This window comes from Protopterus annectens, chromosome 8.part1 (genome assembly GCF_019279795.1).
Source record: "Protopterus annectens isolate FY-2018-M chromosome 8.part1, PAN1.0, whole genome shotgun sequence".
Lineage (NCBI taxonomy): Eukaryota > Metazoa > Chordata > Ceratodontiformes > Protopteridae > Protopterus > Protopterus annectens.
In genome coordinates, this window is record NC_056742.1 from 504436341 (window position 1) to 504451968 (window position 15628).

Consider the following 15628-nt stretch of genomic DNA (forward strand, 5'->3'; position numbering starts at 1 on the left):
AGACATCATAGTCCCTCATTGTGGAGCACTGGCAAATTGCCAGCTGTAATACCAGTTGTATTTCTGTAGGCCATGCAGGAACAGAAAGTTTACAGTACTGGCAAGTTTTAACAGAAAGGTGGCAAGAGGGAAAAGTGAAATGGAGGAGTTTGTTTTATTATGAAACCCTGGAAAGGTCATGACTCTCTAGTCTAGAAACAATCATGGATAGTAGGATCATGATTTGGGCACATAAAAACTGGAAGGAAGTGGATGTGAGAGTACAGAGGTTGAGGAGAAGGACAGGGTGCTGATGAATGAAATTATTTGCAGGCTGAGTGAAGCAGTTTAAGTCTGAAAAATGAGGAAGACTTTTAAGGTAGCTAAACCCTGGTATGTTCTCACAAAAGGTGGGTGATTATGATTATAGGTACATTTACGGAGGCCTTAAAGAAATAGATGAGTGAGAATAGGCTGTGGAAGGGAGGGGCATCAGAACCACAGTTGATCTGTAACGTGGGCGGACTAGGTTGATATTCTGTTACTAATAATATGCATTTATGTACTATATTGTGTTAATTATTAAAAATTACTGTTTTATACTGCATACATTTAATCAAAAATATATATTTAGTATTCATTATATCTACAAGTTGAGGGCTGTGTTGTGGTTGAAGAAGATTCGCATGTTTGGTTCATGAACCCATTTCACAAGAGTACATAACATCACCACTTTATTTGTAGAAGTCCCACCAAGTTCATAACTTCACTTTTTTTCTTTCTACAGTCTGCTTTACCAGAACGTACGTAAGTACTTATTTATTAATCGGCTGAGTGCTGTGGAGTACTGATCCATCAGGACAGATACCGTGAACTATGTAGAATGAGAATAGAAAGAATAACAAACAATCCAAGGTGTCTTCACATGACAACTGCACCCGTTTTGGTACTGCTCACATAAAGATTACTCTCTTGTTCATCCTTTTCATTGTTAAAATCGATTCTGATATTCTGAAGAGGCCAGGTTTGAACAATCCTAAGACAAGATGTCACTTGACATCTTTTCCATATCTCTGTTAGCTAGTTCTGTCTTAACATCTTCAGCTTTCAACTTTTCAGAACAAAAGAATTGATAATTGATACTTGTAATTATTTCAGAATTGCAATTAATTTTCCTAGTTTACAATTTGAAATGGATTTTGGGAATATCTTGGAAAGGAAATTTGCATCCCTTTACCCTCTTGTTGTCTTGCAGCTATTAGAGACACACACCAAAGTAATGCTACAGTGGAGCACATTTTAAACTTGAACATATAATTCCTCTGTACTTTAACTGGATTAAAATGGAGGCTTAATGATGTCATAATACAGCAACATATTATCGTAATACAGCAACATGTTGTCGTAATACAGGAACATATTGTCGTAATACAGCAACATATTGTTGTAATACAGCAACATATTGTCGTAATACAGGAACATATTGCTCTTACTGTAGCATCGGATTGTCACGATTAAAGGAAACACACAATATTGATTTTTTTCATTTTTTTTTCTCAAAAAAAATCTTTTTGTTTAGCGTACATCTTGTAAATAAATAAAATCTGCTGTAAAACTTTAAAAACTTAGCATTTTAAAACCAGTCTTTATACTGTTATGATTACTAATAAATAATTAAAATTACATAATTGTAAAATGGTAAAGTATTTATTAAATTTCATTTTTTTTGAAATGTTAAACAGAGAAGCAGTGATCCAAGTATTTCATTGTCACGGTTTCATTTCTGGAGTATAAAGCACACAAGATAAAGTGTAACGAAACATGGACTCCGAATTCTAGTATTAAATCATAATCCTAACATAATGCCACAAACAATAACGTAACTCCAGGCGAGTAAAGTGTCCGTTACCAGATAAAAAATAACAGTCCACAAGCTCATAAACGGTAACGAAGGCACAGGCAGGCTTCTTAAAACTCCAAAAATCAACAGCAAAAGACTTTGTTCATGAAATGACTCAAGACTTCCAGTTAAACTCAGATGAACGTTCTTTATTAGGTACAGTTAGCGCTTTCACCTCCTCGGCTTCATCAGACTGTGTTTAAAAACCACATTTCACAGTCATTTATATAACACATTCAATTAGCCACTGTAATTATATAATCACATCCATTTAAAACCTAATAAGCTAATCTGCAAACCAAATACAAATATAAATGCTTTAAAAATGTAACAAAAGCACATTTTAAAACCTAGCATAAAACCTTAAAATCTAACATATGTGTAAAAATACAATCTGTTTATTACTATCTTATATCAGCTATATGATATAGACATGTTTTTTAGATTTAAAATAAATTCATTAATTACCCAACTGTTACAATAATCTACTCTATGAAACCTATATTTATTGCTTAGTACCTTTCTTTAATCTCAGTTTCTTTAACATTGTCTGTAAACTAATCTTATCATTCAAACCGGGTGGGTGATCTGCTCTTAGACGTATGATCCATCTAAGTTCTTTTTCTAAAATGAAATTCTCTAAATCCCCACCTCTAAGACTGGTTTGAATGTGTTGTACCACACAGAAATTAAATCTGTGCATAGGACCTGCCACTTTACAATGTCTAGCCAGAGCATTATGTTCCTGACCGGTCCTGATATGATATAAATGTTCCCTTATCCGAAATCTAAATTTCTATTTGTCTTACCTATATAAAACGCAGTGCATACTTCGCACTGCGCCAAATATATCACATTTGCACTCCTGCAATTGGTGCCTGTCATAAAAAAGAATTCTTTATGAACATGGGGGGACTGAAATGAATGAGTCATATTAATATAACTACATTGGTTGCAGTTACCACATGGAATGGTATTATGGGTCATTGTTCTCTGTTCAGGGGTAGATCTGTGACAGAATAACCTCTTCAGGTTCTTCTTATTCTTGTATTTGAACCTGGGTTCATCACCTACTAATTTAACAATTTCTTCCTCTGCCTCTAGAACATCCCAACACTCTCATATTATTTTCCTGATGTTACTTACATCAGAGGTGAAATAAACAGGTATGCTTAAGGAATGTCCTTTATTGCCACTATTCGTAGGAGCCTTCTCCCTCACTTCATGTTCCCTTAAATTGCTTTGACTGGAAAAATATGGGCATGCTCTGGTATCTCTAAGTCTAATGGAGGTTTCAATAGCTCTCTCAATCTCACCCTTATGATAAGACCTCTCTTGTAGCCTCTGACTCAATCCAGCCAGCTCAACCCTAAAACCTTCCTCCGTCGGGTTCAGCCTTGAAGCCCTCATAGATTGGCTCAAGGCTACATTCTCGAAGACATGCCTGGGATGCATGCTGTCCCTATGCAAAAGTGTATTCCTATAACATTTCTTCCTGTGAATTGAAGTATTCACTATCCCACTACTCAACCTCATAATGTTTACATCTAAAAATGCAGCAAAATCTCTTGACGAACTAGAAGTAAACTTCAGGAATTCCACAGAGTTGTTCAGGAAACATTCAAATTCCCTTAATTCCATCTCACTACCTCTCCAAACCAAAAAGAGGTCATCCACAAACCTCTTATAAAAACTAACATGCTGTCTAAACAGCTCTGAGGCAAAAAGTTTTTCCTTTTCCCAATTTGCCATCACAATGTTGGCATAGCTATTGGCACAACTAGTGCCCATAGCCATGCCATCATTCTGTATATAAATGTCTCCATCAAAAATAAACACATTATTCTCCAGAATAGTTTCTAAGAAAAGTGCTATCAAATCCACCAAATTACTATCCAGAGATGTATACTTCTGCAAATAATTCATGACCCATGCAACCCCTTTGTCATTTGGTATAACTGTAAACAGGCTATTCACATCAAATGTGACAAAAATGTATTCCTCTGCCTCATCTAGCTTAGAAATATACTCATAAAACTGCAACAAAAATTATTTACTATCCTTTAAAATGCACGAGTTCTCATCTACTACTGGTCTCAAATAGTATTCAACAAATAAGGAAAAAGGTTCAGTTAACCAGCCTTGTCCCGATACTATTGGTCTCATCGGAGGATTACACAAGTCTTTATGAACTTTAGGGAGACCTTTTAATACTGGTATGAGTGGATTTTCAACTTTCAAATATTTAGAGGTGATTTTGTTAATGACTTTACTTTTAAATAAATCGTCAATCATTAAATGCACCCTGTGGACTTTTACTACAACATCCTCTCTATTCAATTTACCATATGACTTAATATCACTTAGTAGCTGATTCACATTCTCTTTATAATGCCCATAATCCATAACTACAATGGACCCACCTTTATCAGCAGAGGTGACAATGATGGAACTGTCATTCTTTAAATCATCCAATGCTTGTTTCTCCATTGAGTTCAGATTATTACCATTATAAAATCTCTTAACATTCTTATTGTTGTTGTTATAGTAGCTGTGTAAATCATTCTCTACCAATCTAGAAAATGTCTCTAGAACAGGATGTAGTGTAGGGACATATGTACTAGTAGGTTTAAAAACATGTAATGCTTTGCCTATTTCATTACAACCATAATCTAACTTAAGTTGTACATTTCGTATAAATAACTTCACATCAATAATTGAATCAGAGATCTCACTTCTTTGACTAGGAATAAAATTTAGCCCTTTACTAAGTACCTGTTCTTCATGTTCGTACAACTGCCTCTGGGACAGATTAATCACAATGGATTCATCTTTTTCTCCCATAATTTCTTCAGTGTAGGGCCTTCCACCTCTGTGTCTGAGGTCTTCCGTTTTTGTCGACCTCGACTCATGGAACGAGTCCGCCCTCTGAATTGAGGTGTCTGTATAGGGAAAGGGGTAGTTATACTGTTAAAATTCCCCTCCCCATCATAATTAACTACATTGCATGTATTTTTATTTTTATTAACAATAGCTAAGTCATTGCCTATTCCATTGGCCCCATCACAAACATTTTCCTTTGTTGTATTACCTTCATGTATAGCAGGGGCGGGACAATTGGCTAAACTAGTTTGTTTCAGCTTACTGTTCACAACTACAGGATACAAATTACGATTATTAGCACCATTACAAACAACAGTATTATGCACAGACACATCCGATGCTACTGTACTATTTGTAGTGTGCATTATCGGTCCCCCAGTCTCATTGTCCTTCAAGTTGTCTTTCAAAATACCAGTCACATTCCTTTTAGTAACATTAAGACCATTGCCAGTTCTCGGCCAAGAAAAGATTTGGCCCAATCTAAAATCATTAATGTCCTGTTCAATTTTATTCTTTTTTAAGTCCAGTAACCGTCGCTCAAACAGGGAGACATTGTCAATCAATTTTTTAATCCCCACAACAGCTTTAGGGAAGGAGTACTTAGAAACCATAGATTCAAACTTTCTATTCACTTTGCTCCTCAACGCATCTTCCTCGGGTTTATGGAAGTCTATCAACAGCTTCATGTAGCTGAAGCTGAGTTCCATATTTAATTTTTGCCACTTTAGTAATAAATCCGGAAAAAGATTACCTGTTGTTGGCATCTTCAATATTCGAAGACCACGAGGAATGATCCGCTTTTTTAGGCAAGCCTCGAAATGCTGCCTTTGCAGCTGTAACTTCTTCAACTTCATGGACTCCATCTCTAGGTCCTTCATTTCTTCCGATAAAGCAATCAGTTCCACCGCGTTATCCCCTTTGGGTCCACGCTCCTCTTCAGACATTGTAAAGTGGCAGGTCCTATGCACAGATTTAATTTCTGTGTGGTACAACACATTCAAACCAGTCTTAGAGGTGGGGATTTAGAGAATTTCATTTTAGAAAAAGAACTTAGATGGATCATACGTCTAAGAGCAGATCACCCACCCGGTTTGAATGATAAGATTAGTTTACAGACAATGTTAAAGAAACTGAGATTAAAGAAAGGTACTAAGCAATAAATATAGGTTTCATAGAGTAGATTATTGTAACAGTTGGGTAATTAATGAATTTATTTTAAATCTAAAAAACATGTCTATATCATATAGCTGATATAAGATAGTAATAAACAGATTGTATTTTTACACATATGTTAGATTTTAAGGTTTTATGCTAGGTTTTAAAATGTGCTTTTGTTACATTTTTAAAGCATTTATATTTGTATTTGGTTTGCAGATTAGCTTATTAGGTTTTAAATGGATGTGATTATATAATTACAGTGGCTAATTGAATGTGTTATATAAATGACTGTGAAATGTGGTTTTTAAACACAGTCTGATGAAGCCGAGGAGGTGAAAGCGCTAACTGTACCTAATAAAGAACGTTCGTCTGAGTTTAACTGGAAGTCTTGAGTCATTTCATGAACAAAGTCTTTTGCTGTTGATTTTTGGAGTTTTAAGAAGCCTGCCTGTGCCTTCGTTACCGTTTATGAGTTTGTGGACTGTTATAATCCTAACATATTTTTAATTAGTAATATAAAACATTTGCATGTTTTTCCTGGAAAAGCCAATCAGGACTGTCACACACCTAGCATTTTTACATTAAATGTTCATCTTTATATTCTAGTGGTATGCAACATTTTAATGTAAAATAATATTTTGAATTTGTATGAATGGAGATCACTATATTACAAACATAACTTAAGTCTTTTTCAAATTGAAGATTTTCTTTTTTGTTAAGTTTTACAACAATGTGTAACGGTCATTTATTTGTAGATTTCCCTTTTGGCAATGTTGGTATCATTATATCTCTGAAACCTAAAGTCTGCTGAAGTACTTCCTCTCTGCTTCAAAATGGTCGATCTCACTGGGTTTGTTCAATTGGGCATGGTCATGTTCAAACCGATGACTCACTCTCAAAATCTCATTCTTCACCTCATTGTCGGTGACTGTTTTTATGACACATTCTATTACTCTGTGTGCATAACCCGAGGATATATTTCCAAGTAGTGTTACAGTTTGTGAAATATTTAAACGTATTAATTAAAATTAAATATTTATCTCATCAATATTGGAAATGTTGTTGTCCTAAAGTACACTGTTTAAATAATCTGAGATACTTGCAATGAATTAATTTACATGCTGTTGGCTTTATTTTATTACTTCAATATGTGAATGAAACCTAATTTGCTGTTGAAGTAATGTTGATTGTAAATTTTAAGTTTTCTTTTTCAGTCCGACTTGATTTTATTAGTAATATGTATTGTGTGTTTGTGAATATGTGCATGTGTGTGTGTGTGTGTGTGTGTGTGTGTGTGTGTGTGTGTGTGTGTGTTCCACAGTTACTTTAACTGTAGGGTATTTAACTGTAGGGTATTTCCATCCTGTGAACATTTCCATCAATTTAACTACCTCCTCCTCACAAAATTCAATATCTGAGCACATCCTAGCGGCTCTCACTGTCCTTTAAAAATGTTCTTATTATTATGTTTCAGATTACAGCTGTAAAAAGTTAAATAACTATTTGCAAATGTCTCCTTCCTGTGAATTGTAGATTCACAGTTTTGTGCCACAAGGTTTGTAGATAATTCCACATCCAAATAGCTTATATTTAAGTCAGAATGTTTGTAACTGAAACTAAGAATGGAGGGTAATTCATTAATATACTTTACAAATTCATCCCTGACCTCATTTGTTTCTTTCCATAAAATAAATATATCCTCCAAAACCCACAGGTACAAGTTACAGTGATTCCTGTATTACTTGTCATAATGTATTTCTTTTCCCATGCATACATAATAATATTGGAGTTGTTTGGCTTCTGCTACATACCTACAAGCAACTGCATTACTAGTTGAGTTAAGTACAAACTTGCAGTATTAAAGATTGTACTGCATTTCATTTTATTTTTATGTGTATTTAATTGTGTCATTGTTCTGTGTCTCTCTGAAGCTATTTATTTTTCTATTTAATTGTTACATAGAATACTATGGTCTCTCTCTGTTTCTGTAGTTAGTGGGGCTATTTTGTTTCACCTCAGTGATATTCAGCGTTAAACTCTTAGCCTAGGGGGTTTTTCTGTATTCATAAGTGTTAGTCACATATCTTTGAATTTATTACTTAATATCTGAGTTGTTTGGCTTCTGCTACATACCTACAAGCAACTGCATTACTAGCTGAGTTAAGTACAAACTTGCAGTATTAAAGATTGCACTGCATTTTATTTTATTTTTTATGTGTATTTAATTGTTTCATTGGTCTGTGTCTCTCTGAAGTTATTTATTTTTCTATTTAATTGTTTCATAGAATACTGTGGTCTCTATCTGTTTCTGCAGTTAGTGGGGGCTATTGTGTTTCATTTAACTGATATCCAGTGTTAAACTCCTAGCCTAGAGGATTTATGTGTATTTATAAGTGTTAAGTCACATATCTTTGAATTTATTACTGCTCAATATCTGAGTTGTTTGGCTTCTGCTACATACCTACAATCAACTGCATTACTAGCTGAGTTAAGTACAGACTTGCAATGTTAAAGGTTGTACTACATTTTATTTTTCTATTCAATTGTTTCATTGAATATTGTGTCTGTGTCTCTCTGTAGTTATTTATTTTCTATTTAATTGTTTTATAGAATACTGTGGTCTCTCTCTGTCTCTGCAGTTAGTTTCTCGCCCGCCCTCCCTGTTCTTGTTCTGATATTAATCTTGGTGGCTTTGGAATTGCCTGCCCCTCCTGTAAATTTGTGTTTGAACACTCATCCTGGGTCTGTCTCATTTGCAAACTCAACCGAGTACAGTGAGATCATATTTTGACTTCAGATACTCCTACCAGTTCCATCTGTTCAGCTCAATCCCAGCCTATTCCAGTCTAGTGTCACTAGCTCATTCTACCTAATACAGAGAGAGCATTTGTGAAGGGCAAGCCACTTAGGTTATTAATTTTGAATTATCTTGTTTCTCCTTTCTCTGTTTCCACTTTCCAAAAAAAAAAATTCTAAGCTTGTTTCCTGCCTTTCCTGTAATTAGTCTAGTCCAGATACAGATTTGCTGTATCCAGAAATGAGGAAAATCACAGGATGCAAAAAAACTCCCTTACCAGCCTCAGTAAGAAGTGGAGATCCCTCATAAAATCCTCCAAAGCTAGTTACAAAAAAAATTGCCAAAGATTCCAAAGACAACCACAAGGCATTCTATAGCTATGTCAAGAATCTAAATGTCAGTGCTCAAATCTGTTCTGAGCTACAACAGAATGGCATTAAATATACTGATCCCAAGAATATTGCCAATATCCTGGCAGATCAATTCAGTGCTGACTTCACCCCCTCTCACCCCCTAAATGGCCCATCTCAATACTGGAAGATTGTCAAATTCCGGTAATAATGGCCACACATGTAACAAACGCACTCTCCAAAGCCAAGAATACAGCATCCATGGGACCAGATGACATCCTGGGCAGTGTACTACATGAAATACAATATGAACTGGCACCTCACCTAAGTGTCATCTTTAATCATAGCCTCACAGGCTTAGTGCCCACTGAGTGGTGCACAGCCACAGTTATCCCACTCTACAAGGGGGGAGACACCTTGGATTCCAGGAACTACCACCCCATCAGTCTGATGAGTCTGATCTGCAAGGCCATGGAACATATTATCATGGAACTTATAAACAAAGACATTGGCAACCTTCAAACACTGGACCCCACCCAGTTTGGGTTCGTGAAGGGCCGATCTTATCTTGTGAACCTGATTGACTTCTTCGAATCAGTCTCCAGAGATGTGAACAAGGTTAAGGCGGTCCACACAGCCTATCTGGACCTCGTCAAGACCTTCGGCACCATCCCCCACTCATGAATCATAGATAAACTTACTAAACTGGGCATAAATCCCTACATCACTCGATGGGTTCCATGTTGTAAAAGTAGCCAACTCCAAATCCAGCTCGTGACAAGTGGAGTACTTCAGGGTTCAGTCCTGGGACCGGTCTTGTTTGGCATCTACTTCTCTGAAGTACAGGCCAACACTATGGGACTCTGGCTAACAAAGTTCGCAGATGACTGCAAACTGGGAGCCATTATTGAATCTCCAAATGATGTGGATACTGTACAAAAGGGCCTTGAAGAAACAGATGCTTGGTACCAGAGCCATGGGCTCAAGCTCAATGCCAAGAAATGTATAGTTATCCCCTTTGGGAAAAAACATGTACACATGAATTACCACATAGGTGGCAGTACACTAAACACCAAAAGTGTGATAACAGACTTAGGGACACAGGTGGACAGTGGTGTCACCTTTGATAACCACATCACCACAACAGTCAGGAAATCCTTCTATGTGGCAGACCTCATCACTAAGGGCTTTTCATCCAGAAAAAAGGAGGTCATTGTCCCACTGTACTCATCCCTCATTAGACCCATTAAAGAATACAGTGCCCCGTTTGGTATGTACCTCTCAAGACATCTGCAACAACTGGAAAGGCCGCAAAAATACCTCACTAAAAGAATCATAGGCCTAAAGCAGATACCCTATGCTAACCGCCTTAAAAAAACTCCACCTATACTCTGTCGCATATCGTCTACTCAGAGGTGATCTCTGCTTAACATACAAGGCCATGTCAAACTCAGAGCTGTTGGACATGTTACAGTTAAAGAAATCCCAATCCCTCAGAGACACATGCTCCAGGGATCTAAACCTTGTCATCAAAATAAACAAAACATGCTGGAGGGATAGGTTCCTGACCCAGAGACTCCCCGGACTCTGGAATAGACTGCCCATACATGTCAAGCAGAGTGCCTCTTTGGCCCTCTTCAAAAGGAACCTTGACGATTGGATGTGAGAAAGGAAATTCACCCCGGGGATCATGTCAGTCACCCTGCTAGACAGGGATCCAGGGAAGTAAAAAGTGTGGGAAGAAATAACCAGGGAATTGTTATGGCTAGGCTTGTATAGGCCCTAGGGCTGCTAGCCTAGTACCAACCTATGAACCTATAAGGACAAAATGATTGACTTCAACAATTGGCTATGCTTCTGGTGTCATTCTAAGGGGATCCAATATCTGTCTGCCTCTGACGACATGGTTGACAGACCATGATGCTTTGCCAGAGATGGCCTGCACCTGTCGCCCCTGGGATTCAGGATACTGGCTAAGGCTCTTGCCACCCCATAGTGCCTTTTTTAAGCAGGGTTCAAATGACAAATTTACCACCATAACAGGAACAGGCAAGCAAGAACTGAGGGTAATGCTACTCAATGCAAGAAGTCTAAATCTCATAATGCACTCACTTGAGGCACTCCTTAAAATGGAGAACATCAATATCTGTGCAGTGACTGAGACCTGGTTCAAGGCTATAGAGAGCATCCCTGCATTACCAGGCTATAACTCATACCACACTTTTTGGCCATCTAACCTGGACCAGAACACAAAAGGTGGAGGTGTGTCCATATTCATTAAGGATATCCACACCTCCAAGCTAGTTGCACAGCAAAATGCATCCAAAGTTATCCAAGTGCAACTAACTCTGGGTAAAACTGCAGTCCAAATTGTAGCTTGCTACAGATCCCACACCATGCCCCAGGATTCCCACTCATCTTTTCTTGATATACTAGAAAATATTAGGGTTCAACCAAACAACCTAATAATGGGTGATTTCAACTACCCCACCATTAACTGGGAAAACTACTCATGTACCAACTCCTTTGCTCACTGCTTTCTGGCATTCATAAATTCCAATGCCATGGATCAACTTATCCAAACCCCCCACCAGGGCAACAATATCCTAGACCTAGTCATTACCAACATGAGTGACCGGTGTTCCACACCTGAAATCAACTCCTCATTGGTCAGATCCGACCGTAAGCTAATCACCCTAGATATCTCCATCCACCCCCACCCACCATTAAGAAAACCATGGTAAAAAAATTCTCCAAAGCCAACTTCATGCTTCTTAAGACAGAAGTGGTGAACTTCATAGTACCCATGCAGATGGACAATACAGTTATGGCTGCTGAATCCTACACAAATGCTCTCTAAAAGCACTTACATGAGTGCATGGATTATGCTATCCCAAACAGAACCAAGATGCTATCCTGCAAAAAAAGGAAGCCAATCTGGTAGTCCCTTGCCATAAACAAACTCTACAGCAAAAGGAAGAAACTGTTACAAAAGAGAATAAAATCCCATGAGTGGAGGAGCTCCCTAGTCAGCCTCAGTAAGAAGCTGAGATGCCTTATAAGATCCTCCAAAGCTAGCTACAAAAACAAAATCACCACTGATTCTAAGGGCAACCACAAAGCATTCTATAGCTATGCCAAGAATCTCAATGGCAACACCCAGATCTGCTCTGAGTTACAGCACAATGGCATGAAAATTACAGAACCAACTGATATTGCCAGCATCCTGGCAGATAGGTTCAGTACTAACTTTACCCCTCTCTCACCCCCTAAAGGGCCCATATCTATACAGGAAGAATGCAGTGTCCCTGCAATGACATCTATGCAGGTAAAAGCTGCATTCTCTAAAACCAAAAACACAGCCTCCATGAGACCGGACAACATCCCAGGCTGTGTTTTACATGAACTTCAGAATGAACTGGCTCCCCACCTAAGCACCATGCTCAATCATAGCCTCACATCAGGCTTTGTGCCCACTTAATGGTGCACATCAACAGTTATCCCACTCCATAAAGGGGGAGCCACCACTGATCCTGGGAACTATCGCACTATTAGCCTGATGAGCCTGGTCTGCAAGGCCATGGAAGTATCATCATGGAACTCCTAAACAAAGACATTGGTAACCTTCAAACTCTGGACCCCACCCAGTTCGGGTTTGTGAAAGGCAGATCATCCCTTCTGAACCTGATTGACTTCTTTGAGGCAGTCACCAAAGCCGTAGACGAGGGTAAGGTGGTTCACACAGCCTATCTTGACCTTGCTAAGGCTTTCAACACCATCCACCATTCTGGAATTATAGCTAAACCCACTAAACTAGGTATAAATCCCTACATCACAAGATGAGTTGCCATCTGGCTCACTGACAGAACCCATACTGTAAAAGTTGCAGAATCCAAATCTGACTTCAAACCAGTGACAAGTGGAGTACCACAGGGTTCAGTCCTGGGACCTCTCCTGTTTGGCATCTACTTCTCTGAAGTACAGGATAACACAGAAGGCCTCTGGCTAACAAAGTTCACAGATGACTGCAAGCTAGGAGCCATAGTTGTGTCCACAAATGATGTGGACGTCCTACATAAGGGCCTCAATGAGACAGATGCCTGTTGTCAGAGGCATGGCCTCAAGCTCAGTACCAAAAAGTGCATTGCCATCCCCTTTGGTAAAAACTCTGTACCCATGAACTACCACATAAACAGCAGTCTACTTAACACCGTATGTGTGATGAGGCCTTGGGACCCAGGTGGACAGTAGTCTCTCCTTTGATAATCACATTGCCACAGTAGTCAGGAAATCCTTCTATGTGGCACACCTCATCACAAAAGGGTTCTCATCCAGGAAAAAAGAGGTCATTGTTCCACTCTACTCGGCACTCATTAGACCCATTATAGAGTACAACACCCCTTTTGGAATGTACCTCACAAGACATCTGCAGCTTCTTGAAAGGCCACAGAAGTACCTCACAAAGACGATTACTGGCATCATACAGATGCCCTACACTGACTGTCTCAAAAAACTACACCTTTACTCTGTAGCATATCACCTACTCCGAGATCTCTGCCTAACATATAAAGCTATGTTAAACCCAGAGCTGTTGGACATGCTACACCTTAAGAAATCCCAATCCCTCCAAGCTTCATGCTCTAGGGATCTAAACCTTGTCACCAAAATAAATAGGACATGCTGGAGGGATAGATTCCTGTCCTAGAGGCTTCCTATACTCTGGGACAAGCTGCCCATCTAGGTCAAGCAAAGTTCCTCCTTAGCACTGTTCAAGAAAAATCTTGAGTGGATAGGAAATAGGAAATACACCCCAGGGATCACTTCTGTGGCTCTTCTTGAAAGGGGCACAGGGAATTAACTTTCTTGGGTGGTGTATGCCATGGAACCTTGTTGGCTAGGCTTACTTAGGCCCTTGGGCCAATAGCCTAGTACCTACCTATAAATCTATGAACCTATGTGCATATGCTGTGGCACAACTATCTTCCACTGCCACTCCAGATACCTGCCTGAAATATTCATACCTTCATAGATGTTTACTAGGCTAATGACCACAAGGGCCATTTTAAACCTAGCCATGCATCTGAAATCTTTGTCTAGTTCTGATACCCTTGATAAGTGTAAGCATGGGCCTGGGAAATGAACCATTTACAAGTTACCTGTGTCCATTAGAGACACTGGGTCCTGACTGTGAGCCAGCTGGCTAGCCATGAGTGACATATGTGTCTGTACCTAACCTTTTGAGTTTGTCAACAATGCCCTAGTGGGGTATTGTTTCAAATGCCTTAGCCAGGTCAACGTAGGCAGTGTGAATGATTTTGCTCTCATCCATTGCTTTGGTGACCCACTCAAACAAGTCCACCAGGTTGACTAAGCAGAATCTGCCTTTGATGAGACTTAACTGGGTTGGATCCAGTGTCTGGGGGTTTACTATATCTCTATTGATCATCTCCATGGTAATTATTGCCATAGCTTTACATATAAGACTAATGAGACTTATGGGTCTGTAGTTTCCAAGGTCTGAAAGAATATTTTTAAAGGACAGTTAGTGAGATCCACTAGACTGTGCTCAGATATTGAATTATTTGAAGCAGGGGTAGTTAAATGGTTGGAAATGTTCACAGGAAGGAGATATCCTATATATTTATTAAACAAAGTGTTTGTGGAAGTTAAGGAACATAAGAATCATTCAAAATCTGTGTAACTCAAAGCCCCCCCCCCCACACACACACACACGGGAAAGGCTGGCACCAGTTTACTAGCTATGCCCCTTTTGCCCAGACTATGAGGTAATCACTGCCACCAGCCACTCCTTATCAGCTACTTTAAGTCCCTTAACAAAGGGTGTTCAGTCTTACTGTGTAATATTACTATCAATACAAATGGTAGCTTGACCAAGAGCAAGGCTGTTAGGAGTGGCCCACAGAGTGTCACCAAATGAATATGCAAGTACTCTTAGAAGATCAGCCACAATGAAAGGTTTAAATATATTTAATAATAAATATTGAAAGAACAAGAACATACTCTGTATATATTTACAGTGACAGCAGAGTTCAAAATCACAGAAAAAATTTAAGACAACATTGCAGGACAGTCTCAAATAAATAATGAAAACCATCTACAGTAAATTAAGCTTTGCTATACTCCTGACTATATCTAAGAGAATTACTATACCCTAGTATACTTAAGTACAGCAGCAAGTGAATGGGTCTTCTGGTCAGGTCCAAGACAGACAGTTCTCAAATTAATATCCCAAATATTACTGCTGGGATAGCTTGAAGAATGACATAATTTCTTGTCATCTGGCTCTATCCCAGGTAAAAGCCCCACTGCTGAAAACTAGCAGTATTTAGCATCCACCTGTGAAATACATAGACAAGGGCTTCTACTCTGATCTGTGCAGCTGTTGGAAGTCATGAAACAATAAAACACTTCCACATCTCAAGCCTAGTAATTATTTCTCCTTCAAGGCAACACAGAGAGCTCCCTGATATAGATATCCTGTCTCTTGTGTGACATAAAGTAATTTAATTTCAGCTATTTTTATGCAGTTTTGCTGAAATG